Genomic DNA, 5990 nt, shown 5'->3' with positions numbered 1-5990 from the left:
TGTTAGAGTAGAAATACCGTGAAAACAGGGTTTGATTTAATGAAAACCAATTTTGAGATGCTTGAAAAAGGTTTCAAAAATTTAAGAATTGATTTCCCTCAAAATTGCAATTCTCATGTGTTTGGCTAAATTAGGGAAAAATCACATGCAAACAATATTGAAAATCCAATCTCTAGAATCAATTTATTTTTCATTGAAATTAGATATAAATCCTCCAAACCCCATAAATAGCAATTTAAATTTAAATCCAATTTAAATCCAATTTCTATAATCACTTTATTTTTATTTTTATTGAATTTAGATTTAATTCCTCTCAATTTCATAAATAGATATTTCAAATTAATTTTTGGGTAATCTAGTTTAATTAATTTTAGTTAATTGATTGATCTAGTTTTAATTCCTCAAATACCAATTTTAATTCCAAATTTCATTTTACATCTTTAATTTTTGTCTTAATTTTAATTTTTAGATTTTATTTTTAATATCTTTTAATTTTTGTCATTCTAATTTGCTTATACTTTTATTTCCAATTTAAGCACAATTCCCTGAGGGATCGATATCATAATTTTTTTAAAACTATACTACTGTGACCCGTGCACTTGCGGACACACCGTATCAGGTTGGCTCAAATAAAAATATAATATTTTATTTTATTTTATTTGCATGTTGGGCCTTAATTTTAGCCTTGGTTGTGGGTTTGAGAATAGTGAGGCTTACTGATACATAAATTTTGCATAGTCATTTAGGTTTAATTTCATAGCCATTTTATTTGATTATTAGTCACTTTTAGCTAATTTCATTAGTTATTTAGATAGTTTTTCATAATTGTCAATTTTGGATTAATTTGTAATTTTACTTTATTTTATAGGAAAAATGGTGCTTTTGAGAGACTAAAAAGAAATTTTACTTTTGAGGAGTGATTTCTACAACCAAAGATGTAAAAAAAAAACAAGTTTCAAAGTTGAAGTATGCATTGGCCAAATTGCGCATAACTTGCCGCATAAGTTATGCAGTTCTGCATAAGGAGAAGAAACAATGTCCCAAGCACCTGCCGAAATCTGTATAAGTTGCCGCATAACTTATGCAGATTCGTGCCTCCCTTATGCAACCTCACGGAATCCTGCATAACTTATGCAGTCTTGCACCTCGCTCATGCAGTTTCGCACAGAGAGCCAGAAACCAGCCGAAAACTGCATAACTTATGCAGTCTACTTATGCAGTCCCACAAAGACTTCATAATGAGCTGGCAGAAGATTCCCTCAGAAAATCACACCTCAAACACACCATTTTAGGGCTCCTTGTCAAAAAAAGTTATAAATAGACCCTTATCCCATTTTAGAAAAAGGGAGGAGGAGGAAAAAGAAGAAGAAGGAGGGCAGCAGCTGAAGAGTCAAAAATGTCACCCACACCATTTCCAACTAGATTTGGAGATTTCTTTCTTTTCTTGCATATTTCCTACCTTTCTAGTATTGGGTTTCTTAGTTCTTAGCTTAGATTAAAGTTTTATTTCCTTATTAACTCAGAATATCTTGTAAATATTATGGATAGTGGGTAGTTTTCATTAGATTCTGGAGTTGGGATGTAATATTTGAGATATTTTTCGGATTTTGATTGGGTAATCCATAATTTGTGGTCTTAATGAGTTTTATTCATTTTTTGTGTGCTCAATGACATGCTTAGTGTAGGATCCCATTAAGTGATGTTCTTAATCCATGGTTGAGGCACCGAAAGGAGAAAACCTTGTGATAGATAATCAAGAAATTGAACTTAATTAACTTAGATCTAGAAATAGACTAAGGATTAAGAGGATTTACAGATTAATTAAGGAACTTAATGGGTCTTGATTAACTTTAACTCCACGAAAGTAGGATTAAATTGATTAAGGCACTCTTTGTCCCACTCGAAAGGGTATTCAAAGGATTTAAGAATTAATCTCCTTAAAACCCGTAAGTTCCACAAGATTGGATAACCAATTTAAAAATCCCAAAATAGCTTGAATATGAACTCCCGAACTCCGGAATCGCCTTTTTTTATCATTGTTAATTTCTAATTGAATTTAATTACTTGCCATTTTAGATCTTGCCATATTTCAATTTGCTTATTTTAATTTGATACAAATTTAGTTAAATCTCTACATTGTTGAATAGATTATTAATTTTACACACATAGAATTCACACTTCAATATCCATCAATTTATTACTTTAATTTCAAAATTAGTTCAAATTAGTCAGAATTTTTATATCAAAAATTCAATCATTAACACAACTCCTCGTGGGAACGATATCTTTTCTATATTACTTGTACGACCCGTGCACTTGCGGTTGGGCCACATCAAGTTTTTGGCACCGTTGCCAGGGAGTTGTTTGTTTAAGATTGAATTCTTGACTATTTTAGTTGTTTATAGTTTTATCTTTGTTATCTTTTCATTTTGTGTTTGTTTGTTCTTTTTAGGTACTCTTAATCTTTTATGAGATGAGTTAGAAGCACAAGTAGCACATCTTTATTGTTTAATCCTGAAATTGAGAAATTTTGTAGAGCCAACAAGAAAGAAACCAGAAAAAGGAAAGAAGCCTTGAGAGAAACTGAAATTGAAGCAGACATGGCTGATGAAAGAATTAGAATTGGTGGTGGTAATGCTGGAAATGATCGAAACAATGAAAATGCAGCCCAAGGTGAAGAGGTTGTAAATGCTAATGTGCCTAGGGGAAGTATGATGGATCATGCTTTTCCTCGTTTTGATGACTTGAGAGAGAGTATAGCAAGACTAAGAATTGATGCAAATAGCTATAAGATGGATTTTGGGGTTCTTTAAATGATTCAAAATTCTCAATTTGGGGGACATCCTTCTGAAAATCCACACACACATCTAAAGAAGTTTGCTATGATTTGTGATATGCAAAAATAACCTGGAGTATCTGATGATGCAGCAAGATTGAAGCTATTCCCATTCTCTTTGAAGGATAGAGCATTGGATTGGCTTGACTCTTTACCTCACAACTCCATTACAAATTGGGAGCAACTCACTGATGCATTTCTTGCACAATATTTTCCACTGGGAAAAGCTCAAGAATTGAGGAATCAAATGACAGCTTTTAGACCAAGAGAAGATGAAACTCTCTATGAATCATGGATGAGATGGAAGGAATTAGAGAGACAATGCCCTCATTATGCCATTCCAAAATGGATGATAAACCAGAATTTTTACACCAATGTTACTCCTACAATTAGAGGGATAATTGATGCTCAAACAGGAGGAGAATTTATTATGAAGCATGAAGATGAAGCTTATGAGCTATTAGAGAAAATTACAAAGAATACTCATCTTTGGAGTAGCTCAAGAGGACCAGCTCTAACTCAAAAGAGGCAAGCTACTGGAATGTATGACCTTGATCCATTCAACATGATTAATGCAAAATTTGATGCACTTACAAATGTTTTGGCAAAGAAGATGGAAGATTTAAGTATGTTGGTTAGTTCATCATCATCATCTGAAAGTTCACAACAAGTTACTTATGCAGAAGGAACTACCAGCTGTGGAGTAGACTATGGAGAGCAAGCTGCATATGTTGGTAATTATGGAAACAAACAAATGGGGAATCCTTACTCTCAAACTTATAATCCAACTTGGAGGAATCATCCCAACTTTTCATGGGGAAATCAGAAAAATCAAGTCCCAAATCAGAATTTTCAGCCACAACAGCAACAAGGAATTCCATATCAGCAAAATAGGCAACCATTGCCTAATTTTCAGCAGAGAAATATGAATCCTCCACCAAAACAGTAAGAACAAAGTTCCACCGCAGAAGCTTTATTACAACAGATTCTTGCTAACCAAACTAAGCATGATGAAGAGATGAGAGAAATGAAAGCAAGGCTAGAACAGATGCAAATACATAACAGAATGTTAAAAAATCAGATTGCACAATAAGCATCTTCCTCAGGTACCAAGTCTTTTGGAAAACTTCCAAGTCAACCGAAAAACCCAAGAGAGCAGTGTCAAGCTATTACTTTAAGAAGTGGGAAAGTTGTAAATAATGAGAAGAGTGAAAAAAAATGAGAAAAGTGAAAATAGTGAGAAAAGAGAAAATGAGAAAGAAATTGATGAGAGTAAAAAACAAGAAAGTGAGAAAGAAAGTGCAGAAAAATATAAAGAGAAAATTAAAGAGAAGGAAGAGAAGTATATACCTCCAGAGCCTTACAAGCCACAACTACCCTTTCCACAAAGATTTCAAAAAGCCAAGCTTGATAAGCAATTTGAAAAGTTCTTAGAGGTTTTGAAGAAGCTATACATAAATGTGCCTTTTATTGATGCTCTTTCACAAATGCCCTCTTATGCAAAATTCTTAAAAGAAATTCTCTCAAACAAGATGAAACTTGAAGACCATGAAACCGTAGCCTTAACTGAGGAATGCAGTGCTATCCTCCAAATGAAACTTCCTCCAAAGCTCAAGGACCCAGGGAGTTTTTCAATTCCATGCCACATTGGGGAATCATGTTCCACAAAAACTTTATGTGATTTAGGGGCTAGTGTTAGCCTTATGCCCCTCTCCATTTATGAGAAGCTCAATATGAGAGATCTTAAGCCAACCCACATTTCTCTTCAGTTAGCTGACAGATCAATTAAGTATCCTGAAGGGATTCTGGAGAATGTGCCTCTGAAGGTTGGGAAGTTCTATATACCTGTTGACTTTGTCATCTTAGACATGGAAGAGGATTCTAATATCCCAATTATCTTGAGAAGACCCTTTCTAGCTACAGTAGGAGCATTGATTGATGTTAAGGGAGAAAAATTGACTCTTAGAGTTGGTGAAGATCAATTGGTTTTTAATATTAATAACACTATAAGGAAGCATCATTCTGAAGCTGATACTTATTTGAGAATTGATATCATTGATGAGCTGGTTGAAGAACACTTCAGAAAGAGATATCCGGAAGATCCACTTGAAAATTGCTTAGTTCATGGAGGAGGCATAGACTATGACAACCCTCATGTGGCTGCATATGCTCAACATTTAGAGGGTAGTCCACCATTCATTTCTGCTCCAGTTTTTCAACTCACACAAAAGGAAAAAGTCGAATCTAAGCAACCATCATTCAAGGAAGAAGATGCACCTAAGGTAGAACTTAAGCAACTTCCTTCTCAACTCAGGTATGAATTTCTTGGCACCAATAACACTTATCCAGTAATTGTAAATGCAAACTTGAGTACTTTAGAGGTTGATAAGTTGTTAAGAGTGTTGAGGCAATTCAGGAAAGTTTTAGGATATACCATAGATGACATTAAGGGAATAAGCCCACACTTTTGCATGCACAGAATTATTTTGGAAGAAAATTGTAAGTCATCTATTGAACATCAGAGGAGGTTGAACCCAAATATGAAAGAAGTTGTTAAAAAGGAAATTTTGAAGTTGCTTGATGTAGGGATCATATATCCTATCTCAGACAGTACTTGGGTGAGCCTAGTATATGTTGTCCCAAAAAAGGGTGGAATGACAGTGGTCAAAAATGAAAATAATGAATTAATTTCCACCAGAACAGTGATTAGTTGGCGAATGTGCATAGATTACAGAAAATTAAATATTGCCACTAGAAAAGATCATTTTTCACTTCCCTTCATTGATCAAATGTTAGAAAGACTGGCTAGGCATTCTTATTTTTGCTATTTAGATGGGTATTCAGGATTTTTTCAAATCCCTATCCATCCAAATGATCAAGAGAAAACCACTTTTACTTGTCCATATAGAACATTTGCTTATAGGAGGATGCCATTTGGGTTGTGTAATGCCCCAGCCACTTTTCAAAGGTGCATGATGGCAATCTTCTCAGATTTCATTGAAGATATAATGGAGGTTTTTATGGATGATTTTTTTTATGGATCTTTATTTGACATATGCTTGGCTAACCTTTCTAAAGTTTTGCAGCGATGTGCAGATACTGACCTTGTGTTAAACTGGGAAAAGTGTCATTTCATGGTTCAGGAAGGGATAGT

General features: G+C 34.1%; 1 non-coding gene across 1 annotated transcript; it reads right to left on the bottom strand.

The window, feature by feature from the left end:
* Positions 1-3068: 3068 nt before the first annotated feature.
* Positions 3069-3175, bottom strand: LOC131175619 (small nucleolar RNA R71). Its single transcript, XR_009145814.1, has one exon. It is a non-coding gene; the product is annotated as a small nucleolar RNA R71 (small nucleolar RNA).
* Between the last annotated feature and the right edge of the window lie 2815 nt (positions 3176-5990).

Source organism: Hevea brasiliensis, chromosome 17 (assembly GCF_030052815.1).
Source record: "Hevea brasiliensis isolate MT/VB/25A 57/8 chromosome 17, ASM3005281v1, whole genome shotgun sequence".
NCBI classification, from domain to species: Eukaryota; Viridiplantae; Streptophyta; class Magnoliopsida; order Malpighiales; family Euphorbiaceae; genus Hevea; species Hevea brasiliensis.
The sequence above is the reverse complement of the archived record's forward strand: the minus strand, read 5'-3'. Positions and strand labels throughout refer to the sequence as shown.